Source organism: Zea mays, unplaced genomic scaffold (genome assembly GCF_902167145.1).
Source record: "Zea mays cultivar B73 unplaced genomic scaffold, Zm-B73-REFERENCE-NAM-5.0 scaffold_61, whole genome shotgun sequence".
Taxonomy (NCBI): Eukaryota; Viridiplantae; Streptophyta; class Magnoliopsida; order Poales; family Poaceae; genus Zea; species Zea mays.
The window spans coordinates 25,001-40,000 of record NW_023367267.1 but is presented as its reverse complement, the minus strand read 5'-3'; the positions used below and the strand labels follow the sequence as shown (position 1 = coordinate 40,000).

General features: G+C 43.6%; 1 protein-coding gene across 1 annotated transcript in view; it reads right to left on the bottom strand.

The window, feature by feature from the left end:
• Positions 1-15,000, bottom strand: part of LOC118475742 (ATP synthase subunit alpha, mitochondrial) — a 25,173-nt gene that overhangs the window by 3,142 nt on the left and 7,031 nt on the right. The window contains exon 1 of the mRNA XM_035963951.1: positions 1-15,000. This exon is cut by the window's left edge and continues 3,142 nt beyond it; it is cut by the window's right edge and continues 7,031 nt beyond it. The gene's annotated coding sequence lies outside the window, so the exon portion shown is untranslated.

Sequence of the window (15,000 nt, the reverse complement as noted above, 5' to 3'; positions counted from 1 at the left end):
TATCTGGAGGAAGAATCGCTATTCCCAGTTTCCTCTATCCCTGCCAATCCTGCAACAACGGCTAGGCTACATCCTCAGCATCAACAGAAGCAGAAGGCTTGTCTTTCCTCGCTAATAAACTGCTTCCCGAGCTAGAAGAAGGAACAAGGGTTTTCGCCTATTCCATGCAAAAGACGGCTCTACTTCTTTGCCTATTTATTTTCTAACAACCCTGGCCGCATCCTTGACTTCGAAACAACCAACAGGAGTTCCTCCCATCAGCTCAATGGAATGAATTCTCTTGCAGTGCAGCCCTGGTGATAATACCATTAGGAGGTGATTGCGAGTCCACTATGAGATCGGGTACTTCCACTAGTCCTATTCCTTTGCCGGGCATGATTTGTCTATCAACGATTCTCAAGTCGAGTAGACTCTCTCTTACCGCGATGCTCATTATCTTCCGGTTCAGGGAATCAGGACCTACATCTCGTGTGGGCTAGAACCAGCCAATAGCTTGACTCCGTTCACCGCTGCTTCCTTCATCCGATATTGCTAGTCCAACGGAAAGCTTTGCTTAGCTTACTGGACTTAAGAGCTTTCTGACTTGTCTCGAAAAGGCCGTCTCACTGTGTACGGAAGGCTCAGTTTACTCGCGGTCCATTCCACCACGAAAGGGAGAAAGGTACTGCTATCATGGGGAACACCTATCTTTGAAATCCTATCTTTCAGCTAACGCTAGTCTAGTCTCCATTGGAATAAATAGGGCCAGCCTGGCTCAACCAGATGAATAGTTTATCTATCAGCAGGGTCGGGGCATAGCGTAGAAGTTCGGTCAGTCTCCGTTGGCACGGTACACTTTGTTCACTTTGTTTTTAATACGTTACTTTTCGGCTTAATAATAACAAGCATTATTCCTGGGCACCGGCAACCCTACTACTGACCAGGGAAGAGATCATGAATAGGGCGTGGTGCAAATCTAGTAAATGGTGCCGTCTCGTATCAGTGAACGTTGTTTGCTTGATGGATTGACGGAAGTCCGCTATTGATTCGGGAACCACAAGTCGAATAGGAATACGTAGATCAATCTCTGAAAGCTGCCAGTCCAGAGTAGCTTATTGGAAATGTCCTCTGGATTGAGTCCCTCGATATAGCAATATTATTTGCCGAGTCAAGTATAGTTCAAGTACTACTGCCAACAGGCGCAGGCTATTAGTCTGATTCCCTAGTAGCAAAAGTGGATTCCCTCATTCAGAAGTAGATTACATACAGACAGACAGGCCCGCATTGCTTCGATCCAGAGGTTCTTCTGCGAATCCCTACCATTACTGGACAAGAGTGGTGGACTCCCATCCCTGAAACCAGCAGACGGATCCAATACACATAAGACTTTTTTTCTCGGGAAATTCCGAATGTCATGCCCCACAAGTTAGTTGCCCAAGCGCTCCCTAGGAGGGCAGTCTACCACAAGATAGAGTTTGGGCCTGGAGCCAAAGCCCCAACCCCTCCATTTTTTGTTGAGCTCAGGAAAGAATTTAAGGAAGTCACATCGGCCCTCATCAAGAGGAATCTGATCTCGCTTTGATTCATCCGTTGCGCGGCGGGACCCACCACTCTCTGTAATTTCCCAGTTCCCCATCGTATCATATCAGGTTTAGGGGCTACCTGGGATAGATGAGTTTATTTGTGGTGCTACTACTTTACTTTTTCTGAGTGAATAACGTGAGTGAGTAAGCAAGAAGTGTTAGCCTTCCCCATTGCAAAGAATTCCTCGCAACAAGACGGATTTCTTCTTTCCAGAGCAGTAGTGGAAGTGTTCGTATTTCTTTCAAAGTGCCAGAATCCAAGTGGCAAGGAAAAGCTTTATTTGCATAATGAATCGTGATATAAAGAGGATTGGAAGTGCCGTGGTTCAGGTTGCGGAGCGGTGATACGACTTTTCCATATCAAAGATTCGACTCGAAAACCTTATGAACCTGTTTTCCTTACTTCAACTAGGTTTCTTCTTCCTTTTATCCATAGGAGGCAAGGATAGCAAGGGTAACAAAACAGATTAAGCAATCAAACGGATGTGCGAAGGAAAGTAGGACTTTTGACTATGGCTGGCATAAAAAGTTCACTTTGATCGTACACTCTACTAGGCAAAACTGGTGTGAGTGGTTTTTACTATGGGGGGCATAAACAGTTGAATATGGAGAGTCGGCTGAGTTTAGGACAAAAAGACAAGGCGTAGTCTTTTGAGTCTGATCAGTCTAGTGTTGCCTATGTTGGGTAGGAAATAAAAGAATCAAAGCCCTCGACGTTAGCAGTTCTTAGCGGGACTCGACGTTCCTAACAGCTGTTGAGCTCTCGAAGTATGAGATCCTGAATGCATCCTCTTTCTTTCCACTTCATCTTGGGAATCTGGAATGGTTGTTTATGGCTGGGTGTGACAGATCAGACTGAGTTTAGAATCAGACTTTCTATCTATCTATCTAGCTGTATTGCCACTCCAACGGTTCTTTTTCTTTGATTATGCCCCGTATCTCTCTGAGCCTATTTGATCTATTTGCTATATCTAAGTTCGAGTGTGAAGTTCGCTCCGGTTGAAGTGTAGGGCTTCCTAATTCCTGCTTCGTCCTCCTATGAATGCACTAGTATAGAAGGTTGGCCCGTCACCGTATACCATCGTAAGATGAACTGGAAATTCGTAGTTTCAACCAGTTACACAAAATAGGCAAGTTGAGGTTTGTTCAGCGTGTGTTGCCTCCAACTATAACGAGGCCCTTTGACTTGAGGTACGATCTTACCTCTTAACGCGCTTTCCTGCTAGAAGAAGTGAGGGTGATGTCCAATGACCTGTTGAAGAAGCTTGCTGTGTAGATAGGTTTCGTGAACCTAATGTAGAACCTGTAAACGAAAGACTAGAGTCCCGGAACCGCTGCCATTCAAAAAGCTATCAATCTGATTCGAAATACCAAGGTTCGAAGACCTCTGGCTTTGATTGTGTGCCCTTTCTTGTTCCTAAGGATTTCTAACCAGACCTTACCTTAGGCGGACGTATACTCAATTATCAATAAGACTAAATCGTGATCGACCCGCCATCATCTCTTGCCTGAACTGACTTACCAGTCACAGGGCCGAGAACACATGATCGAGGGAAATTTCTTTCATCACTACGAAAACTGGTTTTGCTGATTGACAAAACGGATCTCTTCCCTGTGAGCCGCCTTTAGGAAAACTGCACCAAAGATGTGTCTTTGTTCGGTTCAGATCAACAAAGCATTTGCTAATACCAGTCTGAAGGCAACGCTATGCAGCTCCATTTCCTCTTAAAGTGAATGGCCTTCCTATTATATCGAATATTTGGAGTTGCGGAGTTTTTCATAGAATGGGGTGTAGGCAAATACCAACGTCGGTGATTATAGGGAAATAGATGCTTTCTTACTTATGTTCTATACTAGCACATCAGCACCTACCTTTTCTCATTGCTTCGTGAGGGTAGACAATTGCCTGACTCGTACGTAACTGGGCCTGTTGTTTTCTAGTGCTTGATAGTCTGTAGTGTAGTCTATGAAAAGAAAGAAGTCACTTGTTCACAAGCCAAGAGTTCCATTGACTCCTCTCTTATCTACGTTCATGCTTACTTAACCAGTAGTGAATGGAATAAAGTAAGAAGTCTTTCCACACTCGTAACCTGTAATTAATGGGAGTCGGTACAGATTGGGTGTAGTGAAGAATGGAACCCCCTACTCTGACTTGGTCTAGTGAATGTCAGTCCGTACTCATACTCGGTCTAGTGAATGATAGGTAGGTAACAGTGAAGTAGTCGGCGCACCGAGAAGCACACGATCTAATCTACTCTTATTGTCAGTCTCTCCAGAAAGAAGAAGCACACCCTTGCCTTTATTCTCTTCTATGTTCTTGTCTCTAGTGTGGAGTTTTTCCTGTCATATCTCTGAACTGGACTACCAAAACATCTACACTGCATCAAGCCACGTTGTAAGAACCTCGACTAAGACTAAGAAAGGAAACATCCTATAAAGCTCTTGCTGGGTGATTGTTCAGGCTTCTTCCGGTGGATTGGTATTGGTAGAGTTTGTTTGCCGTATCTACACAGGTAGAGAACCTTGTTTCATAGGTTGGGCCTATAAATAGATAAGCGCGAGAGTACTTTACCGGTACCGGTTTAAAGGCATTATTCACTCAATTCTGCATTATTTCTTCTGGCAGCAGGTTATCTTTCTGCAACGCCCAAACAAAGGTGGAACACGTACCCAGAGATCCGAAAAGCTACTTCTCAAGAGTCCACTAAACCACTTGTCCCAGGCGCGGGCTAAATCACTCTGGAACTGGAATCGCCCGGCGCGAATCAAGTAGTCGTTATGTTTGGGATTCAAGGCAAGCTGGAATCAGAATCTGCAGGAAGACAGGGAGGATCTGGAGCCCATGTAGGTACGGCCTAAGCTGAGCTGCTAGCGGCATCAACTCTTTTCCCCGCAAATAAGAAAAGTAAACATTCCCTCCCTAGCCTACCCGCCCTTTATTTAAGTGGAAACAACCACTATAGGCTACTTAGACTAAAATAAAAAATAGGGGCCCTTCTCTAAGTCTAAGAAGGAAGCAGCATTACTTCATTTTTTTTACCAAGGAATGGACTCACTTTCCACTCCTTGAGCCTGCCATTGAAATGAAAACAGACTTTAGGGACTCGTTTTCGAAACGATCCGGTACCAAATTCCATGCTAAAAGCGGTAATCAGATGCCGTTACCTCTTTCTCTCTTTCTTTCTACTGGCCATAGTCATCTCGATTCTCACTCCATACCATACGACAATATCTATTTGACACAAGACATGACATGATCTGGCGGATCAGAACAGAAATGGGTTTAGCCTTCTCCCACTCCGGATTTGCGTATTCCCTCGGGAAAATGGGGTAGGCTACTTTTGAGTGAGATGCGGTTTTCTCAAAAGCAATCCATCGTTTCGAGGGTGCCGGGCTATGGTTCAGTTCGAGTCTAGTTTCCTGAAAATATTCCGTGGTTTTGGCCCAAGGAAAGGAGTAGTGACGGAGTTCATTCATTAGCAAGGATCGGACCCATTCCAGCTTAGAACTTACCACTAGACTCTTGGAATAGGAAATTGGCTTTCCCGAGAAGGGGACTAGCACTTGATTTCGTTGCCTAATAGAATCCCATTCACTCTTGACTCTTGGAATGAGTCCGGTGGAAAGTAAAGTAGGAAGGAGGGGCGAAATTCAGTTGTGTTGGACTAGATTCGAGAAATGCATAATCAAAGCATTTTCCGTTCTTCAGCCAGCCATGCCTGGAATCCATCGTTGTGCCAAGAAATAGTGCAACTTTTTCCACTAGGTGAGATGCACTTTTGGCCCATAGCGAGATAGGATAGAAGTTTTCAGATCAGCTCCCAATGAGATTAGTAGAATCTAATGAGGAGAATCAAAAGAGAGGTTGCCATAGCAGTCAGTGGTTTTGCCTGGGACAGACGTGGCGCACTTGATTGACCTTGCTTCCGGACTAGCTTCTCTTTTCATACCTGGCACGGCAGATTGAGTGAGTGAGTCCACTGTTTACGTTACAACTAGCAGTAGCGTGTCAATTCTAGTCAGAAAAAAAGCTTTCCATTGATTCATGATAGTGCCGTGCCGTGCCGTACTCAACTGGTATCAAAAGTGAGAAATAGGCGATATTCTCCTAAAGAAAGGACGGTTGGATTTTATTTAGACAGATTATAAGAAACCTTTTTGGATCCTTAGCGAAACATCCCTTATTATTAAATGCATATGGGCTTGACTTGATGGTTTTTGATGAAGTCGGTTCCCACTTTTCCAGTCAGGTTGGGAGACTTTTTTAGGGAATTGACTCGTGTTTGACTTGATCTGTCCACTTTGCATTACTCTCTTTTTTCGAGCATTACTTTCTTTGTTCAACTCATAAGTGGAGTGTGTACGACTCCGAGAACAGTGATCGAATAACCAACCTCTTTCCTTGCGTGTTCATTTTCTTTCCTTGCTCTACTTTTTGGCGAGAAAAGAAGAGCGAAGTAAAACAATGAGTACCTGCCCTATAGGCAGCAAAAGCCCTCAATCTTTTTTTCTTTTTTCTATTTGACCACCATTTTTTTCTTATTTCAACGCTTCTTCATAAAAACGACTTTCATCAGTCCGACATTAGAAGGAAAAGAACGATGAAAGATTCCAACTTACTTCACTCAAAGAGTAGAAGCTTCATCCTCCTAGCGAGCCGAGCCAGCCGAACTCAACCTTTTCTTATCTAGAACTGCCAACAGTGGAAAGCATACCACATTATCTCCATTCCATACTGAGTCCACAGCCCAGGGCTTTCTTTAATAGCGGCTATCCCCCGGAGAATCCTTGCATTTTGTTGAAAGGAAGCCTCCTCGGCATGATTTGCACGACCGAGGTCTTACTCTTTCGTTATGCTTTAACATTTCTATTTTATATGTTATTGGATATTTCAGTTAATTACTTTCATTCCCGAGGCTGGATTTCCTTACTCAATGGAGAGCGAAGCTCCCCTCAATTCTGGCCAGGATTCAAAGACCTATTCGGGCCTAGCCCTCCTTTTCTTTCTTTGTGAGGTGTCGACAGAACTCACTTCAGAGATAGAGTGGCGGGTACTTCTGGGTCGTATTCTCGCTCAGGGAAAGCTACACTATAGGAAGTCAGGAAGTCAAACAACGGAAGCAGGTCTGGCGTATCGGATCAATCTGCGACTGGCCTTTTATTCATAACATTAGTAGTTACTCATTGGGTGCCATCAGATGAACGAACTAGTTTTCCACAGAAGAGGATTTGAGGTAGGGCTGCTAGAGAAACTGACAAGGAAATCACAAGAAATAGAGATGCTTCACGCCCAGCCAATCTTGAAAGCTTGTACAGAGATCCAGAATTGCATCTTCAGAAGAATAATAAGCTAAGCGTCGCGTCGAATCTGGACTGGAAAGTCTCTAGAAGGATTTGCACTCCTACACTGCCTTATCAACGGATTCCTGAGAGAAGGGGCCGGGCTATTCATTCCTTCGAGGTGCCGCAGTAAAGGTAGACTAGCTTATTGGGCAAAAAGGTGCCGTACTTCTCAATTGTGAGACTAGAGCTTGATCCTCTCTTACGAGATTTCTAGTTCGAGATTTCGAGTTTCCTGAAAAGAAAGCGAAGAAAGAGTTCTGTATTGAAGATGTCAACTGCCAACTGCGTGCTTTCCCCAATTCTTCTCTTACGAAATGGATCGTTGATTCCTACCACTGATGGATTTATGCCGACCTTACCTTACCTTAAAAGGAGAAGGAACGGGGCTTCCAGAGTCTGAAATGCAACTTCCAATTGACATAGAATAGAATGATCCAACGAACCCATACTCGTACTCGGGAAGGCCAGCTGGAAATGCAGTGCAGTAAAGTAAGTAATTCAGTAAGTAATGCACTCAGTGCCAGTGCCGGTTAAGGGTCTATTGCCAGTGCTAGCGGAAAGAACCGGGCTATGCGCAGTGGAATAGAAAAACGAATATCAGGATTTCATAGAAACTAATGGAAAAGATGGAAATAATACCGAACTCTTCTATTGATTTATGGCTCAGGGCAGGTGTAACTTAGTGTGATAGTCTAGTTTGTTTCATTTAGGAGTGCGTATAAGTGAGCTTGGTACCATTCCATCTTCTTAGCTGTAGGCTTATTGCTAAGGATCGAGTGTGGACAGAAAGGTTTGATGATCTAGGTCATTAGTCTCCGGTTTCTCTTTATGTGTTTGTTCGTCTATTATAGTATATACGACAGATTCATAGCTTCTCAGATCTTTATGCGGGCGCATACATCTCGAATCCCTCACCTAAGAAGGAAAGCGATAGCCATCCATTTCTTATCCTTCGGCCAGGCCGGATCTAGATTAGTGACCTTGCTTCTTGACTTTCCCCTGCTTGTTCAAATCATGATATCCTTGCCCTGTAGGCATCCCTCATACGATCCGATCTACTTTGATTGTTTCATAGCATAGGTTTGTTTACAAGAAGTGGTAGCTTTCTGTGTTCCTAGCTTGATGGCTTTTCTTACATTCCTATTTCCACATTCCTATATTTCCTTTATTTTCAGGTCTGGCACTGGGCATAAGTTTTTGGTCGGCGGGAAGATACACCCAGCACATATGTTTTAGGTCAGAGTCCCATCCTACATTGACTATTTCCACACTTTATAGAAAGCATTTGGTACATTGGGCAACCCGTTTGATCACACAAGAGATGAAATGGAATTATTCTTGGCATATTTCCTATCATTTCACTACCGAGATCTGATCAATAGGAGGGCTCACCCGGGTTCTAGTTCAATCACTCCAATCCATCTTTTCTTTTCTCGGGCCAAGATGCAATAGTTTACCGGTCTAGTTCGTTTTCCCGAGAACCTACCTGCCCTAAGCGAAGAATGCCTATTCTGGACCAATTTCTAAGGGAAGAAGAGAAGGTTTGGCACCTGCTTCGGAGAAATGGTTTCTAAGTACTGGGATCCAACCAGTTTGCTTTTTCTGACAGCACCTGGGAAAGAAGTATTCATTGAACAAGAACAAGGATCTACTAGTCCAACTTTCATTCCAATCTCTATTCCTATCATCTCGCTTTTTCGGACAAGTTTTCTTCTTAACACAGGAGAACAGGAGATGCAATGTCGTTAGGGCCTTCTCGGTCTCCCCAACTAGGGGAAACCTCAAAGCAAACATCCTTCTTCGGACAAGAACTGGCCCATCTGCATCGAACTATTCGAAATCTTGAATCCCATTTCCCTAATCAAAAGGGAGGGAAGGCACTTATAGCAAAGCAGGTACGAGATATCGTTTCTACCAAAACCATGCTATCTACCAGCACCATTCTTGGCAATTGAGAGAAGAAGCAGTCTACCGGAGCGAGAGAACGAACCTAGCGTTTTGAGCCCTTGGAAAACATCATTGATATATGCTAACCCGGAGATTTCTTGGTTCATCATGCTATTGCAGAAGGTTTGCATGCAACTACATTGATTTTAGTAAAGGGTGCTTTAGATGCACTTTTTTAAAATCGATTAGCTTTCCGGAAATTTGACGTAGATTCAGAAGTGGAACAGGACTAGTTAGTGCTCAGGTTTGCCCGTCAACTAAAAGCAAGCAAGCTGTTTGGTAGATCGGCGTATTTCAAGGATCGGATCGGCGTATTGAAACAGAGATCTCTGGTGCTGGTTAGATCCCAAGCGTGCCATCGGATTCTTTAGTTTAGCCACTAGGCGAGAGGGACTTTTCGAATCAACCATCGACTCTCCTGATCTCCTGAGGGAAAATAGGGTTGCCTAATTAGTTGTGGCCCTAAGGGAAATCCACTTTTTCTTCTTGGGTATCGAGGGCAAATCCGGTTGTTGAGTGAACTCGTGAATCAAACAAAACCCTTCTTCTCGAACTGCTAGTGACCTACCGGACTTAGAACCTGGCCTGGCTTTCGAGAGGAGAGTGAAGTGGAAGCATGAGTGCTTACACGAACGGAAGGAAGTAGAAGTAAGCAAGCCATATTTCGACCCGCTTCATTGAACCTTAGAATGGCAAGTGCTCTTCCTGATGAAGCCCGGAAAAACGATCTGTAGCGACAAGCAAGAAAACAAACCTCTTTTCTGATGAAAGTGATTATGGCTGCTATGTCTCCTACCTTGCTATCGAGAATGGCATTTCCATTCCGGAAGAATGAGAGAGAGGGAGTCTTCAACCAACTTCCTTGTTTTCTTATCCGGGCTTAAACCAGAAACGAAGGATCCTTACCTGCCACTACCATAACTTTACTTAACTTAACTGCTCTTGTCAGCTAAAATATATAGGACTCTTCTAAAGCAAGGAACACTTCACCATCACCTGCATCCCATCAAGCAAGGCCTAAACGAACGCACCAGTACAACTACATTAACTGCTCTTGTACAAAAGGCAGAAAGAAACCTCTCTACTCAAGCACTAGGCTATACACTGTAAAACTAGACACACTCTTATCCTTTCAGGCAGTGATACCACTTCTCTGCAAGGCCAAAAGGAAGGTATGAAGCAGGGTTGTTATTTAGGAGTAGGAGGATGAAGAAGAAGTTGTTTTTGTTAGATTTAGGAAATAGGAAGAAAGCAGATGCTGGATCCGAAGCAGGTTGCTATTGGAGCTAGAGGAAGAAGAAGAAGAAGAAAGCAGGAAGAAGAACAATAAAGTTGTTATTTGTTTTATTTAGGAAGCTGGTTTTATTAAGGAAGTAGTAGCAACCACTCCTCTTTTCATTAGGTTATACCAATCACCCATACCAGATACGAAGGAAGCTGTACCTGTACCAATTCCCTGCAAGGCATCTTCAAAACCTAGCAACAAAAACCAATACCAGCCCCGCACCTTCACCAAAACCCATTCTTCTCAAGGAAGGTTCCTGTACCTTTCCATTACTAGTAAAAAGATAGCTATAATGATAGCACTTCCCTTCAAGGAACCAACCATTAACAATACCTGTACCAATACTTATCAAGCTTGTAAAGCTAGGATAAATGATGCCACGCTTCTTCCCTTCCCTGAACGATCCATTACAGGCTACCACTACTGGCTACCTTTACTTTAAAGCACTGTACTAGACTAGAGTAGACTTCCAAAACAGTTCCTACTGATCCGTATACCAATACCTTACTTTTAAGAAACGAAAGTGCAACGGCTTTCGAGTAATAAAGAACCTACTTTGCCAGCCTTGAGAAGGGAATGACCCTAGAGCCCAAGCAAACCATCTACGCAAGGCCGAAAACCCGCCAATCAAACCGCTAAAGCAAATGGGCAAGAAGGTTGAGCTGATGTAAATAGTAAAGGTCGGAAGCTCTAGCTTATGAAGACTCATGTTTTGTCTTGCCTGTGTCAGCTTCCATCTCCCGATGTTGCTACTCGTATCCATTCCTCCGTCTATAAACGACGTAAAAAAGAAGTACCATTCTTTCTCAATACTAGATTCCCTTATCCAGTGCAAGATGAAGGGATTTAGTGCTCGGAGGGCAGAACCTGTCTGTCAATTGGGCCCGATCTAGCTAATAAGAAGCATCAATAGAATGGAGTGGAGAACGCATAGACTCACATCCCCAGCCTTACAGTAGACAAGGTTGTCGGATCCACGGCTCTGCTATTGGAAGCACTACAACGGATATCATACTTCATGGGCGAGGGGAGGATGAGTATGACAGGCCGATACCAACTAGAATTCAAATCTGTATGCCAAGAGTTTGATCAACTTATTCAGGTGGCCAGAGAGGATTCTTCGAACAATTGCTATTTCATTCCATTGGCTAGGAATCGTAGGTATTGGCGTACGTATATTCGCTCGTGTCTCGTAGGAAAGTCTATCGATGAAGGGAAGCACCCTCGCCCAAGGAAAAGGATGCACTTTCGAAAGCAGGCTCGAACAGGTGAGTTGGTTGAGCAGAGAGGCAAGTCAGTAAGTCCAACCTTCATTGTTGAAGGAACTGCGGGTTAAAGGAAGAACAGTAGGGAGTGAAGGGCCAGTGGTTTTCTGTGGGTTGGTTTCGAGGAAGTGTGAGGCCCAGGCAGGGTATCGTATCACGAACGGGGTTCATCGAAGAAAGGAAACTTTCTTGGCAAAGGCAACTCCATAAATGAATATTCTAGTTATAGAGCTTGGGAGGAATTCCCAGATATCACATATAGTAAGTAAGGACAACCAGGAAGGATGGCAATCCAGTACTTGACAACGATTTAGAGGGGAAGGGCATGTTTCTTATCAATCGCGAATTGCATTTCAAGATCCAACGCTGAATCGACCAGGCCCTCGGAGGGAAATACATTTAGAACCTTCGGTTAGGGAGCCAGTTAGGATAAACCCCTCTGATCGATGAGATATCGAAAGAAAAGCAAAGAAGCGAACCCACTTTCATTACATTTTACAGAGAACGGATTACTAGCGAGGCTGAGTCGAAAGACGAAGGACATACTTCAAGCAGGGTTTCTAGGGTTAGAGAAAAGAATATCCCTCGGATCAGATAGATAGGATAAATCCGGCTAAGGAAGATTGGGCCTACCCAGATTAGGAAGAATTGGACAAAGCAGCTGCTCGGGCTAAGGTACAGTGTTCTTCAATGGGCCCCGCTTCAGTTCTGGTTGCTGAAAGCAGGAAGCTGGATCGGAACTAGGAAATCTAGGATGGGCATGCACTACCTTACCTTTCAATCAACTCCTGTATCACCTATGGGGATTGGAGAATGCCTTGCAATGAATTACGGATCCTTCATGGCCTCCAGAGGAGCCTCTAATGACCTCCCCCTTCTCGAAAGATATGTAGAAACAGAAAATTGAATAGAAGAGGAGAGCAGCATGTTTCTCCGGTATCTATACTATACTATATATTACAGCAATTGTTCGCCGTTTCCACTGCGGCCCACTTTAATGAAGAAGGGCTGTGAACTAAATTCGAATTTAGGAAAACAGTTTGCCAACCTTGTCATACCTGATATAGGACTGCTATTAATCTAATTATATAAATATATCGACTACTGACGGAAGAAAGCGGATCGGCTGTATTGTATCGATCTTGACCGAAGGGGAGCGGAGCGGTCTTTAACTTAATTCGTAAGAGGAAAACGACTGTCTCTACCATAGGAAAGGAAATGGGATTCAAAATGGCCACACCCACAAAGTAACATACACGACAATTCTATAATTCTTCGTCCTTTTTCTTGAGATAACGCGGAAAAGTATCTTTTTGCTATGGCGTATGATTTGATACTTGCCAACACGGAATAGAGACTCGCACTTGGGAACTCTTAGGAGTGGTTCTAATGTTAGTCAGATTTACTTCTTCCTAACGCGACGAGCAGATCAGAAGTATTTCAAGGATTGTAAGGGTGATACCTGGAGAGAGTGTAGCAACCCAACATAGATTTTTAGTACTCTATCTTAGTATTAAGAGATGGAAGAGAAGGAGCAAGGGAGCCTAGGATTAGGTGGTGGAATTGGAAAGGGGATAAGCAAGTTATGTTTAAAGAGAAAATAATTAATGAGACGGAGTGGAAGTTAGGTGAGGATGCTAACTCAATGTAGAATGAGATGGCTCATTGTATCAGTATCACGTCAGTGGCAAAAGAAGTTTTAGGTGAATCGAGAGGAAAGGAAACAGACTGACCGAACAAAAATAAACCTTTCATCTTTCTATTATATATATAAATATGAGGAGTCTATATATATAAATATGATGAGTCATGATTGGGTCGACCCAATCATGACTATGGGACCTTTTCTCGAGAAATGCTTTTTTTCTCGTTTAGTACTTTACTTGTGTAAACTCTCTCTTTTTCTTTTCTTAGAGAAGCGCAGGATTCCCTTTCTTCCCGGAACACTAATACAATCGCACTTTCTTCCTTGTCCCGCTAACCTATTATTTTTTTTAAGACAGAATTTTTAGCTTGAACTATCAATACTAGCCTAATTGATTGCTGGAATGGAACTTGATGTAACTGGCAGGGACCGCTTATATAGAACGCTTGTAGGGAACCGGAAACCAACCTGCTCTGCTAGGGAAACGACCCCGGAGACCAGCCTGATAGACTATATCTATGAACTTCGAATAAGTCCCTACTTTCCTATCCTAATAAGGGTACTGGCTCGCGAATGGCCCTACAAAATGACTCTCCTAAAATCAATGTCTGGAAGTCCTTTTAAGATAGGTTAATATAAGATATGCTATGCTTAACACTTAGGCTTAGCAAGAGGGACTGGCGCGTGAGACCGAGATCGCCATAGATTGATTGTGCAGGCAGGTAATACTCATTTTAACTAGAAAGAGGATATTATATTATACATGAGTACTGGTTATAGTCACACTCCCAAACTCCCGAGAAGTCTTTTTTACTTAACTCTAGGACTTGCTATAAGGATGGATTGCTTTTACCCTCTATCCCGATCTCGAATTGCGCTTGGCCAGGTTGGGCACAAACCCAGGTAGCCCCTAAACCCGGGCTCAGTCAAGAGCGGCATCTGAATCCCGCTGCAATCCCTCCAGCGCAGGTGGAGAAAAAGGGGCAAAATCTCAGTGGCCGACCTAATATGTTGGCTCCACTACCCGATTCCCCTTAATCCTCCAAGCCAATCAATGCCCCATACCCTTATCATGGTCAGTCTCATCTTTAGTGACTCCCGTGGTAAGGGGTCGAGGGAAGTGGTGTGGTGGGCCCCCTCACTTTTTTTGGAAAGAAGACAGAGAAATTCTTTTGCATTTTTGGAAGAAATCTTCTGAAGATGTCTCTTCTAGTAAGAATAGAGAAGATGTCTCATCTAGTAAGAATACACTTATTTGTGATCCTCCCTCTGTGACTGCTATTCCTATACTATCAGAACAGAAAGTAGACTATCCTAAGATTCGGGTTGCGATCCTCAAGGAAATAAGCTTGAATCTAAAAAAGACTATTAGAGTAGAGTGGGGAAACTTATAGCTACCTGCTCTTTCATTGAAATGAACGAATTACTGCCAGTAATCTGAGAATTCATTGGTTCAAGGTGATGCCGCCTTTTGGCTTGGTTCAAGCCAGCTATCCAATTACCGTGAGAGCTCTTGGACTGTTAGACCAAGTAAAGGTATTTGTCCCTTCCCCTTCTACTTACTTGAGAGTAGGGAGCAAAACTAGATAAGTCTTAAGCGAAGACTGGGTTTAATGATACCCTCCCCATTCGTAACTGCTTACAGCGGAACTTCTACTATTCATTCTATCCACTATCTCTCGACAAATGAATCTGAATCAAAGTAGAGTAGAAGGCCAGACCTTAGGCGAATTTCGGTATCAAGAGATGAAAGTGAAAGGCGGAGGTATCCTTGGACCCCAGAAGCTAGTTCCAGTATCCTCATTTCTTTGGACACCAAACATGCAACATATCCTCCATTGGCATTAACACATCATAGTGAAGCTTCCTTCACTGAACAGATCTTCAGCAAGAAGTGACTAGTTGTCATTCCAAACTCCTTACTCTTCCTCGTCAATTTCATTGCCTTAATGG